Consider the following 17970-nt stretch of genomic DNA (forward strand, 5'->3'; position numbering starts at 1 on the left):
AGTTCCTAAACCCATTGCAGTTGCCTATTAAACACTATTCTTCATCTTTACAAACTGCTGGTGCTGCTAAGACGCTTTCAGGCAATGTAATGAAAGAAAAAGGATTCCTCTGTTTTAACTTTGAGGATGAGCAGATTCTTTGCCGCAAGTACTTAATGATAACCTGGGAGACAACACCAATTTGTTCCTACTTGCTATCCCATAGTGGTTTCCTGTTCAAATCAAGATTAATTTTGATGCCGTGTCTATTACTGTGTTCTGTTCTCCTTCCTCGGCAGTTGAGTTCATATTATCTGTGTCCTTACATTAACCTTTAGGTTCTTACATTGTAGAGTTGACTGGATTTTATGGTGGACTTGGAAACAATTATGAGTTTCACTGGAAATGCCGCCCGAATTCCTACTTCACAAATATTGAGCAGAGATGTGAGCGCCATGAGCGATGGACAGATTGTGGAACTCTTGGTTTGGGCTGCAATGTCTGGGACAAACTAAAACTCTGGCATCAGTATCAATTTATGATTTTATTATGCTTGTGTAACTGAAATGTGATTTCCACCTGAGATACCGAAATGCCTTGATTTTGAAAAATGTTGAAATCAACAGATTCTGCTTGTGGGGAAAGGGGGAACTTTATTCCAGTCCAGCCTCCCTGCTCCTGCTTCCCAGCCGAGATACCTGCCAGATCCCTCTCAGACTGTAGGCCTGGCCACGGTGTGGAGACCAGCCCAGTGTCCCCTTTGTTTCTCAGGACAAGGCATGGTACTGCTGCTGAGCTGTCATGGTCCTTGTAGTTCTGGGGCTGGCTGACGAGACCGCAGCCGTGGCCAAGAGCTGTCAGGATGGAGGAGATCCACGGGAGGCCCCCCTCTGGGGCATCAGGAGGGGGTCTGCTCGCCCAGGCAGCCTTAGCTTGGAATTGGCTTCCCCTGGTGCCTTGCCAGCTGGTATCTGCTGCCATTCGGGGGCTGTGGCAGGCTCATCCATCACCCGTGCTTTTTCTCACTGAGGTGATTGCAGAGATTGTGATAAACTTAATCCAGGGTGGGAAGTCTATTTTGCCTGACATTAGTCAATAAGCCATACGTATTCGTGTACAGAGGCCTACAGGCTACAGGGATGATGCATTAACAAATCCCTGAGTAGGTGGCTTACCTTAACACTAGCACATACTTCTTAAATGCCTGGGGAATGCCCCAGACCTCTTCAGTGTAGTCAGCTTCTGCCTTCTTCTGTAAGGCCCTCACCAGCTGATGCATTTCTTAGGCTTACTTTGGGGTGGTGCTGTTAGAAGCATGCAGCCCCAAAATACCTCGACTCAAACCCTGCCTCTGTCTTCCTTTGCTGTTTCCCACTGTGATTTCTATAATTGTGGGGACTGACCTGTTGACCCCTCGTGCGGGGATGTCTGCTTCGTCAGGGGATCCCTTGAGGTGCCAGGAGCTGGAGTATCGCACGGAGCTCATCCGAGGTCACCTCTGTGGGCACTGCCCCTCCGGGATACATGCGTCCAGCAGGGCTGGAGGGAGGCTGCAGAGGTTTCCTGCAGCTTGTCTCGTAGAAACCTTTTGGAGGTGAGTTTCTGCCTCTGTGGAAGTGATGGTAACAGCAGAGGAGGAGGTGGTGAAGGTATTTTGTAGGGACAGAGAGATGTTCCTGTACCTGGTGACTGCAGCCCGAGGGGACAGAGCATGCTGAGAAAAAGGGACACATAACGTGTTTGTGTATCGAGGAGTTGCCTCAACGTATGAGCTGTCTGCCATGTTGCAAGAGTTTGTTAAAGAAGCCTCTCCTTTCACTAGCTGCTTTGTAAATGCATAAAACAGCAATGTTTGCAAACCAAATGCTTGCAGTTTGCGCAGATCCATATCACACATTAAGCATTCGCCAGGACCACTGACACATGGCTCTCCCAGCAGCCAGCTGGCCACTGCCATATATAAAAGTTTTGGCAAAATTGTAGAAACAGATTTCACTCGGGAAAGAAAGATGCGCTGGCTTGAATGCGTCTGATGAACAAGGTGGAGTCACAGAAACAACACCCAGCGATCATGTCCCCATCTTTCTCCTCTCCTGCATCTCTAGCATTTTTTTACTATTATTTTTGAAGATACAGTTGTCTTAATTATTCTACAAACTTACCTCTGTGTGTAAGTGAGAGCTTGGTGTGTATTTGTTCTCAGGTTTTTTGAAGGTATCAGCCTTAATGCTACATGATGCTGTGTGTGCACCCTTTTGGTCTCATAAGGCACTGAAAATAAGTCAGATACGACCTTCAGTGATGAAAAAAAACTAGCTCTCAAAGGGATTGCTAGCGTGAATTTGTGTGGATGTTTTATGTGAGCCTTTGGACCTCTGAAATATGAGTGCTGTTCCAAGATATTGGACTGTGTGCTTTTCTTCTGCTATGAGCCTGTCTCTGGTGGAGGTAACAGTTGTTCCTACCAGTACATACTGGTATTGTTGGCGTGAGCAGTTATTACTTGGAAAATTGTAAGCCAAAAATAGATAACGCTTGTGTCTGCAAGGGGATTTCTTTCTCTTTCCTACTAATATGTGCAAACACAAGCTGCGTTGTTGTCAGGTAACCTTTTTTCTTTGTGCTGTAGAGAGAATTCATCTCAGGCACTTCTCAGTGAGCTTTCCGTGCGGCATTTGTGTTGGGAAAAACAGGCCACATCTCACGTCCTCTAAGCCAAACCTGACAGCCCTCTGCCACCGATGTGAGGCTGAAAATGTAAATCCTAATCTGAGCAAGGTGATCGCTGCTGGAGAGCAGGCAAAAAGAGGAGAAGGCTGGGGAAAGCTCAGGTGATAATGCAGCTCCCAAGGGAACAACCCCAAATATCCCCTCTGTGGCTCTGTGTCTGGGGACGGACAGGTTTGGGGGTGAGGCAGGGAGGTGGAAGCAGAGCTGTGTGTGTGAATGTTTTGGGTGGGTTTCACCCTGTGTAGCCTGCCAGGTAGAGAAAAATCCCCTTCAGGGTCACAGATTCATTGCTTCTGAGCTTCAGCATCCTCCCCTGTTCTTGGTGGTGCCTCTTCCCCCACCCAAACAGACCTCACCCCATCCATCCTCGGTTCTGGTAGTGCCACGCTTCCAGGTGCCCCTTCCCGGCTGTGAAAAGGACTTTGTGCCGCAGTTTTTCCTGCTCTCTCCCTCATCATCAACCAGCTCTGCAGTCTGCTGCTGCTGCTGGCCCTGCACCCTGTGCCTTTTTGCTCTTTCTCCCTTAGAGAGGAGGACGGCAGCGCATCGCGGCTGCCCGAAGAGCAGCGCTGCTCTCACGGCCTCTGGCTGCCTGGGGAATTTTAAGCAGGGCTCCTCGGGCAGGCAGCGGACCTGGTGTCACCGCGGGCAGCACGCTCGGTTGTGCTCTGCTGGGCTGGCTGCCTTGGCAAAGCGCCCCGGGAAGTACCTGGGATTAAAAGATCAAGGAAACTTATTCCGTTTCAATTAATCTGCAAAAATACTCCAGGAGCTTAAGTGAGAGGCAGAATCTGATGTCGTAAAAGGATTTCAGGTGATGAGATTTGTGATGCGACAATGTCAGGAGCGTTCCCTGGTACTGGGGAACGTAGGAGCCTCTGTGAAACTGGGAGGGCAGGAGACACGGGGGGGGTTTCTGCCGTTGTGGGAGCAAGCATCCAGGGACAGGGAGGAGGGAGGAATGGGACTGTCTCTTCTGCCAGTACCCGCGTGTCAGATGAGCTCTGCTGAATCGTTTAACTGCCCTCTGAGCACTCTTTGGGGAATTCAGCATCCCACTTGGGTGTAATAGCATTTAGAATTGTTTAAAGAGAGGTTTTTCTGGGTGTGGGATCAGATTCATCTCATTTCCCCAACAGTGTCTTAATATTTTCCTCTAGTTAATATTTAAATAGCCTGCTGATTATTTCTAAGGAAATGAAATTAAAATATTGGTAACGTTGCTGAGGAACAGAGAGAAAGACAGTGTGAGCCAGAATAACTTTTTTTTAAGGCTGGAAACTGTGCTTTAAGTTTCACTGGAAAGCCAGCATAGAGAGAACTTTGCAGCTAGCATCAATTTTGTGATTGTTACTTAACATAGATCCGATACGTCTGTTTGTTGCTTGACACCCTCATCTGCTAGGGAGCTGCCTCAGTAGAAACCTGTACGTGTTTTGTGCAGGAACTCATTTATCAGGATGAGGGGAAAAGGCACCGGCTCTCGTGCAACCAGTAGGGAAGGCTGTGGTCAGAGGGCAACCAAAAGTGCTGTCCTGCTCGGCTTCCCTCTTCTGGAATCCCTGACTTTACTGAACGGTTGCCCTGTGATGTTTGTTTATTTATTTTCAAACATTAAGGAGGTTTAAAAATGAATCTGTTGTAATCCGTGTAGCAAAGCCATTGGGTTGTGTTTTGAATGAAGATCGCTAATCTTTTATCTGTCTGTGCCTTTAGACTACGTTTTTACAGCTGGGATTATCTTTTCGCTGGGTAGTTGGGTCAGTAGTTCATTTCTTGAATCAGTGGCCAAACAGAAAAATAAAGGCAAGGAGGTGGGAGATGGGAATTATACTGGATCGATCCTACAAGAAGAGTACAGTTTATTCATGGTGAAATGTAAAGCAAACCAAATGCATTGCAGCTGAAAGGAATATTTTTTTAAAGGGTGGTGGTAATAATCCTTTTCTAGAGCAAGAAGAAATATTTCTTCAGAACAAATACTAAAACATTTAACTTCAGGCTGGTCAAAGTGAACATGTGAGGTTTTTTTATTTTTATCTGAAAAAAGCAGGTTTGACTAATTTGAAGCAGATTTGTTGGACTCCATTTCAAACTGGCCTTTTTAGGCAAGTTTAGGCAAGCTCTGTATGTGAACAAAGCCCATGGACCTACTTGTGCGCACCCAGGGCCCTGCCCAGCCTAATGGCAAACCCTGCTACTTTCGTCTTCTGCTGAGAATAGACCAACACTTAAAATGGAAGAAAAAAGTTCTAACTAAAGGCTACAGTGTGGGATAGAGGGATTCAGCAATCCCATGTTTCTAATTGCAGATCAGATGGAGGTGGTTTTGGTAGCAGGGTGGAAATATTACAGTTAAAGGGAACCATCTGTTCCCCCATTAGAAGCAGGGTTGCAAGAAACGCCTGAAATAAGGCATCCGTCACTGTCTGCCAGTGGCTTAACGCAGGCAGTGGACAGTGATGAGAGCCAGCCATGGAGAAGCCCCGCAGAATTTGCTGGCATTTCTTCCGTCTATGAATATGCCTGTTCACAGCGAGGTCAGGGAATAACAGCACTGTGTTTAGGAAAAGATCACGTATGGGAGGAAACTCTTCTATTAATTGCCGTTGAGGTTTTAAAAAACTTGTATCACCTTGATCCAGGAAACCGAGTGGTATTCAATAATCGTAGACTGTGCCCTGGAGAGATGTCTCCAAGAACAGAAGCCAGAAATAATTAAATTTATGGATGACTTTTTTTTTTCTTTTTTCTTTTTGGTTATGCTACAAGCACAGTAAAAGTTTTATAGGCTTCATAAAGCTGACTGGCACACACCTTTCTTCAAATCTGAAGGATCAGTATATATTACGGTGCTGTGCAGTGATCAATAGTACAATAACACCAGTTATGAAAGGCTGAAGACCCTAAAGACGCACTAATGAGAAAGCACATTTTGCATCTTAAATATGAGTTACGTTCCTGCAGCCAGAGTGCTGGTGAAGGGGAACTTTTTTCTCTGCAGTTGGTCTCGCATCATGTCAGACACTAAAACTAAGACCTTAAGTGAAAGGCTGCCGACAGCCCGCTTTTCAGGATGTTCTCAGCATGGTGGGATTCAGTCAGGGGGATTGGGATCAGGCCGTATTTGGTCCCCAGTTCAAGTATTTGGCAAAGCGTTCAGAAGTTGTGTCTTCAAGACATTCCCTGTCCCTGTTGTAGATGCTTGATCAGAGATGAAGGTTTGTGTCTTCATTGAACAGAGCTGTCCAGGTGGCTAGATCCAAGCTTTCAGTGTGTAAGAATAGTGACAGCCCCTTTCAGCAGGACTTGCAGCTATTCTAACTGTAGGGGTGTGTGGAATGATGTTGATTGAACTTGAGAAAACTTCTGGAGTGTCAAGTTATGTGCTTCGAAGAGGGTTAAACAAAACAGAAGGGAGTAATCCAACCCCTGGAAGATGCACACTTGCTAATTTAACAATCAGGTTGTCCATGCTGTCTTGTGTTGAAAATACCGTTTAGAAATTATAATCCTATTAAAACATTTTAGCAATTGTCAAGATAAGAATTTGTTTTGTTGCAGGCAAACTGTTTTTATAAAACATTTAAAGATTTGGAAAAATATTAGCTACCAGGATGTTTCTATCTTATCTTATTCCATACCAGAAGGGGACAGTTTCACAGACATCTCGTGTGTGTTGTTTTGATTTGTTTGTTTTAATTGAAATGCTGCATTCTGCCTCTTTTTTTTCTTTTTTTTTTTTTTTTCTTGCTGAAAAATATTAAACTGAATGATAAGAATAACACTGCTCATTTCACTAAATTCTCTAACAAACAGTTGCTCAAATGTGAGCTTATTGCTATTCATGAGCAATATCAATTTTCCTTTGGTGTTTGAATGTACAGTTTGGAGAAAGCTGAGTCTTGCTTGCAGCATATTGCTGCCTTATGAGCCAGCAAACTGTTAGCAGAGCAGGTATTTATTTACTCTTGTGGTCTTTGGGTACTGTGCAGTCCTTTGACGGTAAAATAGGGAGGTAACAGGAAGTTACTTGGTGATTCTACCAGCCGCTAATATTTTTGTTTTTTTTTTACTTCTTTCTTTGGTTGAAGTTTTAAAATCTAAATTTAAAATAATAATAATAATAAGTTTTTAATGGGCAAGTGCTGGTTCCAAGTGCACTCAGAGGAGATGACAATTCTCCCTGCTGCTAAAGCTGGAGCGAGTATGGGACAGACTTTCAAGTGCCCTCTTCCCACTCTTCTCCCTTACAGACTTCCCTGTAGGGAGAGCATCAACTTCACCATGGTGAACTATTTCTCATAAAGCTACTGACTTAGATTTAACAGTCCAGCCTATCCTGATGTTCACAGGATTTTGTGTTTTTTTTTACGGCAATTAAGTTGTGTTCTCTGCAAAAGGGGTAGATGTAGAGTAACTGGCTTTCTGTGTAGCTCTAATCTCATGTATTTTTAAGAAGCGTTGTTTATACGGCTAGCATATGAGGCCTATGCATGTGAATACCAACAGGCCTGATGGAGATCTAAGATTTAAATAATTTTCTAAACATGTGCTAGGAAAGAAAGTGAAAACACCAAATTTGCTTGGATCCTTCGTGGAGCTGTTAAGAAAACACTTTGTCTCCGAAACTGAGAATTAAATGGGTTTGCTATCTTCCTAGCCCCATTTGGCTTATGTGATATACAGATGGGTATAGATGTAAAATAGGCCTATATACTGCATGCATACATGCACAATAGATACACATGCACATAAACATTTACAATGTGCGTTAAACTTCAGATTGATTTAGACTTAGGGAGAAACCAGGGATATGGATTTTTTGATGCTTTTCGCAGTAGTATTTCTCTATTTGTGTGGAAGCAAATAACCACTGTAAAAGCAGACTCCACTGGAATAATTAAAAGCAATTAGGTCAGTATGTTTGTAAGTAGTCTAACGAAGTGTCTACTGAAAAATAATCAGTGAAATCATGGTAGTCCTGCAGGGGAAACTGTAAAGCGAATGAATACCCAGGGGAGCACCAGTCAGTGAGATGTGCAGTCCTCTAGCACTTAACAAATCAGCTGACAAAGGGGGCTTTGAAAAGAAAATCAATTTAAGTGAAAAGAATGCATTTATCAGAGTTTGATTAAATAATGCAAATACATCACAGGGAAAAACGAGGTTTTCACACAGCTGTTTTAAAAGCGCCATGCATGCTGGTGCCTGTGTAATGGTTGTTCTGAAATACTGGACACACACAGGTATATGCCTGCTGTAATACATCCCAGGCTTTGGCTTGTGAATCCCTGAGGATTCAGGGTTACTTTCTTCTTGTTGTTGTTTTTGGTGAGGAGTCCATGCATGGTATCTGAGAAAAGAAAACCAATTATCAGTGGGCTTAAATCCACAGTTACTGGGGTCTGCACTCCCCCAGGAGACTGGTTTTGCCATGTACAAATCAAAAAGGCTGAAAACCCCAGGCATTACAGATTTTGCAGAGGTTGGAAAATTAGTAGGCACATAGCCCATATAAGAGCTCCTGTATATATTTACAACCTTCTTCAGTACCTCATTAGTCTTCAAAAGGTGTTTTGTTTTGTTTTGTGTCTGTTTTTTTTTTTTTTTTTTTTTTTTTAACCTGGTTCTCATGAGTTTTGTGACCCAGAGAGTTTGTTATTGTAGCAAGGAAATGATGCTCTTTTTTGTTTTATGAGAAGTAAATGTTAAATAAATTGAATTTTAATGTTTACTATGGTCCCGAAGGAAAATAAAGCCATTAGCTAATGACCATAATGATGAACAGATTTTATTTAAATTTGGAATAATATTTGATATGCTATGCTATTAATGATGATTCTGTTAAAAAAAAAAAAAATCTGTATAAAGGAATAAGTGTGATTTATGCAAGCAATATGAATTTGAAAGTGGTGTAAAGAATCTGTTCAGACTGGTATTCATTTATGTGCAAGTATAGATGCTGAATATAGCTAGCAATACTTCCTGCTTTGTAAAAACAGAATTGCAAACTACCCTACAGTTATCCATTCCTTTGGAATATATTTCCCTTAAGTTTACCTGAGCAACAGAAAGGAATTAGTAATCATCAGAATGATCTTCCAGGAATTAAAATTCATGGTTTGGCACATCAGAGGTTTTTTTTTTTTTTTTTTTTTTTTTTTTTTATTATTATTATTATTACTATTGGAGGGATTGCAAAATCTACACTGTAAAATACCTTAATGTTGTTTACGGTATATACTATGTATAGACTTTCCTCACAGAGTAAATCTCCAGTGTTTCATTTTTCTTAAAGACTGTTTACAATAGATAAAAATATGTGCAAGGTTTTTCTTTAAAAAAAAAAAAAAAAAAAAAAAAAAAAAAAAAGCTGATAGCAAAAAGAAGGCACCTGTATGGTGTCAGTAAGGTGATTCTGGTTATGCTCATGGGAGAAGAGAGCTGGAGATCTGGGTTTGGTGCTCCAGCCTTTCGATGGCCTTATTCCGGTCCCTCAGGCTCAAAACACGAGAATGCTAGCTGTTAAGATTAGCAGCATCAAGTGAGGGTTTACTAAAGTGCCCCTGTGCTGCTCCAGTCCTATTTAAATCTTCACAGTTGCTCTTGGGGCTTTACGCAGCCTTCATCACTGTTGTAGGCCTCACCTGCGCCATCAGGGGAGCGAGAACAAGGAACCTGGTTCGTGGGGGCCTCCCAGGGTCCTGGTTAACATCTGGAGCTGCACGTGGAAGGAAATTGCAAGATGTAGAGGCTCTGGAGAGCAGATGGAGCGTGTTTCCCATAGTTTAAGGGGTATCATTATCTTGAAATACAATCAAATTAAATAAAAATTGGCCTACGAGTCTTTTATTGTTCCCAACTTTGGCTGCCCCACCAGTATTTGTTTTATAACCACAATTTATGAGAGAATGAGGTGATATATCTATCACCGAACGGGTTGTACTTCATCTTGGTGCTGCTGATCCCAGCCAGATACTGATGATAAATCCCCCCCAAAATTCCCTTTTATGATTTTTAACATCAGTGAGGTTGGATGCTCTTTGGAACAAGGGTGGATCGAGGCATGCTTTTTAAGCCTTGTACCCTCGTAACACCTGGGAGATAAACTTGCAGCTTCAGCTGGAGTCTCCTGTGTGCCACATGGAGCGAGCCTGGCTTGCCCGAAATGCTGCACTTCTGGAAGAAAGGCTGAGCTGTGCTTGCCTTGTTAAGTGCAGGCCATGGCCTGCTGCTGAGCACTGCCATATTCAGCACTTAGAGATCTACTTGATGAGGCCTGCTGTGTAACCAGAGCCGTTCTCGTGCCTGCTGACATAGCCCTGTCTGGCAAGGACAGTGGTGCAGGAAATGTGTCCCCTGACATGGGTGATGTAGCTGACTGTGGGACACCGTGTCTCTGGTGTAACAGCCCCATCCCCAAGAGATGGTGGGCTTCTCTTCCTCACCATGAGCTTTGGTGATGCTGACCACGGGAGCGCTGCAGGGTGAAGCCTCTCCTGGCTCAGCACTTGCATGGAGAATTAATTTTGTGCATCAATTAAGAAGCTATCTTTTAAGCGACACCCCTGTAAAGAATTACCCTACCCCTGTAAGGGTTGAAAATGTTGCTGCAGCCGTTAGTATCTTCTCTAATGTCACCAACATGTCCTAGGCTGTCAGCTGTCCTAGAGGAACTGGCGAGCTGCAGCAGGGCTCCCTGCCTCAGCCCCTGCACCGTGTCAGGGGGCAGCCGTCTGAGCAGGGACCCTGCCTTTCTGCAAGTGTTTGCATGCATAACCTGGCAAAGAAAGCTCAGCTGTAAGGACTTCTGTTTTAAAACCGAATTAAAATATTGTCATACAGATTAGAATGGAAAAACACACAGCTAGATCTCTAATGTCTTCTCGTTGCTGTGTACATTGAATAATTATTATTTTATGAAGATAGTGCATGGTAAATATTTATAAACAAAGCAGGCAAACAGTGAGACCACAGTGAATAAATAACTATAAATGTATCGAAGTCCTGTTTCAGAGCAAACTGAAATCACATTCCTTGCTATATTCAGTATCTCTTTTTTCCTTGCACGGGGAGTTATATGGTTGTCCGTGTTCAGCTCCAAAGGGATGACATTGGATATATTCTGGCAAAATTTTGGTTTAATATCAAAGTGGTATTCTCGTTCCGTGCATAGAAACAAATAATCTCTAAATACAGATCTTCTTTTTGGTATAGTAATTACTGCTTCTTCACCAACTATAAGAGCAATTAAGCCTCAACTAATGAGCAGTTTTCTACATTATAGTTATTCTGCTCTATCTTAATAACACTTATCTCATTAAATAGCTTTCTTCCTCCTTCAGAAAAGAAATGTCTAAATTTATTGCATGTTTTACAGCTACTGGTCAGCAGAGCTTAATTGTTTTATCTTTTGAGGCAATTTTAGTTGCCTTTCTTTTTCTCAGGTGCATCTGGTTCTGTTTACATTTTTTACCCATTTTAATTTGGCTTCTTCAGCTTGCTTGAGAGCATAAAGCCCTTTACCTGCAGGCCCCGGTGGTGCTTTCATCTGAAACAATGGGACTTAGCGCTGCAAGGAAGGCGTTCTGCTCTCAGAGCAGATGTGTGTTAAGTGTGAATTTCATTCTCTGCCTTTTTATCTAACGAATTTAGAGAGCTGGTGTTTCAGAAGGTTCACTTGGCAGCTTTTTTTTTTTTTTTTTTTTTTTTTTTGGCATGCCTCCTTCTAATAATTTAAAACACGGTATTTTGAAATATCTGAAGCATTAGCTACCAAACTAGTGAGGATCTGCGCATTGTGTGGGTCAGTGGGGAGCCACTCTGAATGGAAATGGCCCAAAGGGGTAAGGCAGCACTGCCAGGTCTGCTGGTTTTATTGTTAATCTCACACAATTTGGTGTTTTTCTTAAAGCCACAGCTGCTGGAGCCTTGGAATGAGAGGAAAATTCATCAGCTTCCACGTAAAAATGTAGGAATGGTTATGGGAGAGGAGCATGAAAATCTGTCCCAAGTATTTCCTTCAGCGTGAAGGAAAAAAAAAAAAATCCTATGACAAGACCCTCCAGAACTCTCTAGTCATTTTTGGGATCAGATATCGTGATTTCAAGACGAAAATTCATGGTGGGACTTGGGATATGGTAAATGGGGGAGATAAGTTCTCCAGAGAGGCTCCTTCCTCTTTGGATGTAGCTCTGGCTCTGTGTCACCTGTGGCCATGGGGAAAACCCTCTGCAGCAGTGGTTTTCATGCAGGAGATGTTTGGTTTGGTTTGCTGAAGGAGCAAATACGCCTCTGAAAAAGAGTGGAGGGGGAATCCTAATGCTTTTTATTGACCCATGTTGCCACAGTGGTAGTCGGTGCTAAATCAAGGTGAAAGAAAATGTGGTAAATCCTACGGTTATTTAGTTCTCCTTGTTAAAATGCTTGACAGTTTAGAACCGGATTTGTAGAAGCGTTATTAAATAAACTGGCTGTGGCATATTTGCTTTTTGGACCCTGTTTAGCAAAGCACTTAAGTAAATGTGTAACGTGAAGCCCATGAATAATATTATATCTGTGCAATGAATAGAGCGCATAAGTGAGCGCTCAGTGTCCGAGGCATGAGGAGCCCTTGAACTGGAACTATTCACACAATTCAAGTTAAACATTTGCTAAAAAGACATTGGATTATTCAGCTATTTAAAGTAAAGCATGTGCTTAAGTACTTTGCTGAGTCAGAGCCTATAAAAAGAAATGTTCACAAAAACATGCGAATGCTGAAAATGGAAACTCCTTGCCAGCTAACTGATATTGTGTCAGAAACGCAAGCGAGCTGAAGCTGGCTACGAGGCTGTCGTCGGATGAGTTAGCACCATGCATCTTGTGGTGCAGCTCGGGACTGGGCTTAGCTCTCAAGTGTTTGTGCTGGCTGCCCTGGGTGAGTAGAGCTGGAGTCTCTTGCAGGGCGATAAATCCACTGCTTGGTTTGCAAGTCATCGTACCATGAGCATTACGCTACATGATGGGCATGCTATGAAACTCAAAGCTTCTCTCGGCCACTTAATCGAGGCATAAACTGGAGCTGTGAGATAAACTCTAGAGGCAGAGTGTGAGTAAAGAAGATCAATAAGATCTGTCTCAGTAACTACTAAATTAATAAACTTCTGTTACTGATTTACTAGCTTCTTTGTATAAGTGGTTACATCCAAAACGTACTTCAAAGTGAGCCCTGCTTGCTCTTTTTGCTGCTGTGAAAACCTGACAAGTCCAGCAAGACCAGAAGATGTGTTATGTAGGCATGTCAGCTAGTATCGGTCACTGGTAGTTTAAACAAAAACTAAACAAATAAAACCTCTTTTCATGCTCGATAGTATGAAGTATGTAGGTGTCATCTAGAATAAAAGCATCCTAAAGCAAAAAAGCAATCTACATGATCACCATTTAGCTTACAAAGCTAATGGAAGTGGGTCTGAGCTGAGCATGGGAGGGTGCTTGGCATTAGGGCACCTGTGTGGGCCCCTTTTATTAGCCCGGCTTTTGGTATTGATGACTTTGGATTCTTTCTGTTATTTCCCCTGGCCATTAGATTGTTTGGTATTTGTCAATAAACTCAGGTACACTGGAGTACTGCCAGGGTCAGTTGCTCAAAAGTAATGAGACCGACCAAAAGAAATCTGGTGGGATTGAAAAAAAGGTAGTAATTTTAAGGTTCTTTGCCTTCTGGCTCCTGGACCTTTCTTCTGTGTTTTTGAGCTTTGCTCTGAAGACAAGGAGCCTGAAAACTTTCTAGTTTAAAAAGCTGGACATAATTCACTCTCATGAGACCAAGAGTGCAGTCTCTCAAGTATACTGGCTACAGCTTTAATAAAGGCATTAAATTGCCTAAGACATGCTCTATAATTAGGAGGGTTGTATTTAATTACTTATTTTGGTCCATGGTCCCAAACAGGGCTTCTGTAATTACCTTATCATACTCAGGATACTCTAACTCATTCCTATGGATTTGCACTGGCAAGAAATTCCAGTCATGGATCGAAATCTATTTTAAATTTTCCTCTGAACAAAACAAGAACAGAAGGATAGGCTGCTCCTCAAAAAGCTCTTGACTTGTGTAAGATAATAAATAGTGCAGGGATACAGACAAGTGCAACGGTGCAGTGGGGCAGCACTGCTTAGCGTAGTAGGAATTGATCTCAACACAACAGCAAGCTTAATTGGCAGCCAGATTTTTGTAGGTGAAGCCATTAAGGATTGACTTAAAGGAGGAAAAAAAAAAAAATCTGTGAATGTGTGTGAGTGGTTCTCAGCCAGGGGAATGATAGCATGGAAGAAAACAGAGCTGTGTGCTTTGAGTAACCCATGGATGGGGAAACTGAAGGCTGACACCATAAGCCAGATAGAAGCTAAAGAAGATGTGAAAACAATAATGTGCCATGTAGGGACTAGAAAAATTATTATATGTTTCTAATGCGGCTTGAATGGAGAAAGCATTCAGGACAGGTCGGATAAGATGGGACCGGCAAGAGCTCCAGAAGAGGCAGGACTTGGCCACAACAGTGTTTCGAATGTCGGAGTGCTGGAGGAAAGGGCGACGCAAATCTCCACTCTCAAGACAATCTCATTCTAGAGGAAACGTTCTTCTGTAAGACCAAGTTACACAAAATATGGTCCAATGACATTCTTCAGACCCATTTATCTGTCTTTATGCCTGATCACCTTTTTTGCTGGTTCAAGTCCGTTGGTAGGTTCCACTGGAGCCAAAGAAAGAAATCTAGGCTTTGGGAAAACATCCAGTTGAGGAGGGGACAGTCCACATTTACTCATCTTCAATACAAGGAATGCTCCCTAAGGCAGCGAAGGGATCAGCTTAGGTCTGTTCAGTGTTTTGGATGGAGTGAAGAGCAATTTCCAGCCCAGTTGACTTCATCACTGGAAGATGGTTCTGGGCAGTGTGCAACTCTTTCCCCCCTGGAGGAAAGCTGTCCTGACCCAATGGCATTTACGTAGACTTGCATATGGTAAGTCCCTTGAGAAGCATGCACGTCCATAAAGAGAAAATTCTGTCTACTGAAAACACCTTGTAAGCTACTGTTAGAAGGCAAAATAAACACTGGGCTGGAAACACGATGAGCTGGCATTAGAAGTAAGCCGGGGGTTGAAACTCAGACTGTGATTAAACACTGAAACAATCTTTAAGCAGAAAATAAATAGTGACTTCTTAAGTCGTGGTTTCTTCAATGCTGAATAGTTTTCTGAAAGAGGTGAAGACTGTTTTTAAGGCTCTGTGGAGAGGTAGCTTTCTGAAGTAATGACTTGTGCTCATCATGTCAGTATGTGCTATCCAACTGTTTCTTCTGGCATGAAAACCTGTTACTTTTTACTGATACTGTGAGTGGGGAAAAGCAAACAAAACCTGAGATTCCATCCCTGCAACACAGCAAGTTTCAGCAGCCTTTTGGAGATGTCGTAAAGGTTTTCCTTGATATACTGAACTCTTTACAGACCTGAGTAACTCTCAAAGATATAGGGAGCTATTGAGCTAGGTAGTTCATTTTTGCTGAGAATTAGAAATAACAAAAACTGGTTTCTATTCCATGCATTAATATTCCTGTCAAGCAAATGGAAATAGTGTTTGAGGAATAGATTGTAACTGAATAAGAAGTTAAGGCTCAGAGTAGAGTTAAAGAATGTGTGTAAACTATACAGCCAAGAAAAAGACTGGCTCTGTTGGAGGTGGAGTGTGTGGTTCTGCATAACAGGTGAACTGAAAATGATGGGTATGACAGGAGCTATATTTAAATGAGCTGTTGAAAGCAGTGTAAGAATAGAGGAAAATGATATACACAAATCTCAGTGAATTCTGTCCTCCGCAGATCTAATTCTTCTGCCACAAGCAAAAATTGTTGCAACGGAACATGAGGAGCTAACTTCTGTGACTGAGCGAGTAGGAACAACAGTCGGAGTTGGCAAAGGTACATGCCTTGAGGCACGTGAAAGGAGAAGGAACAAATGTCTTCTGGACAAAACTGAGCGGAAGACAACTGTTATTTTCTAGGACTTCTGAAAGATTTTTCCTTGTGTAGAAGGAAACTTAGAGATCACAATTTCCCATGTTCTGGGTCAGTGCAGTTGTAGAACTTCTGAGCAAGAATTTGTCACAGAAGGTCAAAGTTGTGATTAATAATACTGTGAAGGGGTCTTTATTGGAGCCATGTTCCTGCTTTTTCTCAAGTATTCGTTACATACATTTTGGAGGTCCAGGTACTTCTGGTTTAAAGGAAGGCCTCGGACAGTGCAGAGCAGGTGTCTAATTGTTTGGTATGACACTATCCAGACTGCAGTAGCATGGTGTGAAGCTCACATGATTCCCAGTCTCTGGTGCTGAGCAAATGTTAAGGTAATTAAGTCCTAGTATAGAGCGTGTTCAGATCAGAGAAGACCTCCACAAAGTCTCTGGTATCTTTATATTCTCAAGGGATAATCCTAGTGCTAGTAAAGTCACTGCCAGGCTGTCACTGCACTGTCACTTTGACGCTTCATCTCACCCTGCACTGCGGAGGTACTAAGTCAGTTTGTGCCATAACCTCTCATCCTGCAAATAGGTAAGTTCATGAGTAACTTCACTCCAGTGTTACAGCTTGATATTACTGAGCATAGTCAAATATTTTAAGTCACGTTCCTGAGTGGAGGCTTTTCAGTGGAGTGCATAATAAGTTTCATGTTTTTATTTAGGGAGGTTTCACTCTTATTGAACTCTAGGCTTAAAAGCGCTGTAGGCTTAAAATAGCAAATTACCTCTCTTTATTTCATGTAAAAGTGGAAATGCACTGTTCTTCTGTACATCCAGACACCGGTAATCTCAGTAATGCGGTACTGAAGTGAATCTCCTCTTTACTTTATGTCCCTCCTCCTGCCTTTTTTTTTTTGTTCTGTACTTTATGTATCTTGTTCCAGTCCTTGTTATGTCATGCTTTCACAAGGGCCGATCAGGTTCATCTCCATGCTCATCCTTTCAGTGATCACCCTTTACTGTCTGCCAGCCTAAATCCCTAAAGAAGCTTCCTACATGTCGAACAAAACTGGTAAAAGTGATATATTTTTATCTTGCCACTCAAGAAGTTCCTGTCGGTATGGGCGGCATGGTGCATGTTAGTGCTGTATCAGGAAGAGCCACATTTCTCCTAAGTAGTGCTTTGTTATGAAGTTCATTTGACTGAAAATATTTTGCATGCTTAACTACCTGCTGGTGAATTTTTCTATGCCAAGTAATGTGTCAGGAGCTAGCGGAGCATAGTAAGTTAATTACTTGTGTGCACACTGTGAAGGAAAAGCAAACAGCAAGGCACCAGTGATACGAAGAATGAGACTTCATTTCAGTCGCCAGAGATTGTGTTGTTAATGAATCCGCTCAATCAGCAGGGAATTGGTAATGTAGATAAGACCAGGTATGGCTGTGTACTGAGATGAAGATTAGTCTCTCAACCAAAACATTGTTTTTACTGAGGGTTCGCTAATATTAAATAGTTTTTCAAAAGCACCAGTGAGATAGAATAACAGCCTGAATAATTATGGCTGTCTTGAAAAGACATGATGATGATGATCTTCTAATGTGCTCTGCAAACACCATATAAATCCAATATCTTACAGATTTCACAGTTAAGCGATGCACTCCAGATTCCATTTTATGGTCTGTGTCGCCATGGGCTGCCCAAACGCTGCTGTGAATAAACAGCACGGAGAAGCGTGTTCGGAGCTGGCTGCATCAGGCTGAGCAGGGCAGGGAGGGCTGTAAGAAAGCACCTGCTTCACTCACCAGCATCCTCGGTGGCAGTAAGCGAAGATGCTGGTGTGAAGGGGTAGGTGATGCTTGTATGTGACTCTGGGGAAGATCCCTTCTGGTGACAAGCTCATAGCCTGCAAGCTGCCCTCTGGGGTGATCTTCCCTAAAGAGATACTCTAAACAACACGGTCATGCTATGCTGAAGGAAAGCACATTTATCCCGGCCTTATATTTTACACAGCATTCGCCTGTGCCCCATGGATACTATGTCTGGCGGTGCTCACCCTGACTCGGTCCGTCACCGCGGTCACTTTGCTGCCAGCTCCCCGTGGCAGCTGGTTTCTCCCCGCAGCAGCTGCTTCGCCGCTCACATGCGGGTCATGCACCACAGGCAGTGCCAGAGGGAGGGAAGGGGCTCTGCTGCTGTGAGGCCAGGGGGTGGCTGCTGCTGCTCTCCTCCTGCACTAGTGTGCTTCCACCCAGAGCTCATCCAGGAG

At 42.9% G+C, this 17970-nt stretch overlaps 1 protein-coding gene across 1 annotated transcript in view; it reads left to right on the plus strand.

Moving 5' to 3' along the window:
* PTPRG (protein tyrosine phosphatase receptor type G) overlaps window positions 1-17970 on the plus strand; it is a 397438-nt gene that overhangs the window by 184537 nt on the left and 194931 nt on the right. The window lies entirely within an intron of this gene.

Source organism: Aythya fuligula, chromosome 10 (genome assembly GCF_009819795.1).
Source record: "Aythya fuligula isolate bAytFul2 chromosome 10, bAytFul2.pri, whole genome shotgun sequence".
Taxonomy (NCBI): domain Eukaryota; kingdom Metazoa; phylum Chordata; class Aves; order Anseriformes; family Anatidae; genus Aythya; species Aythya fuligula.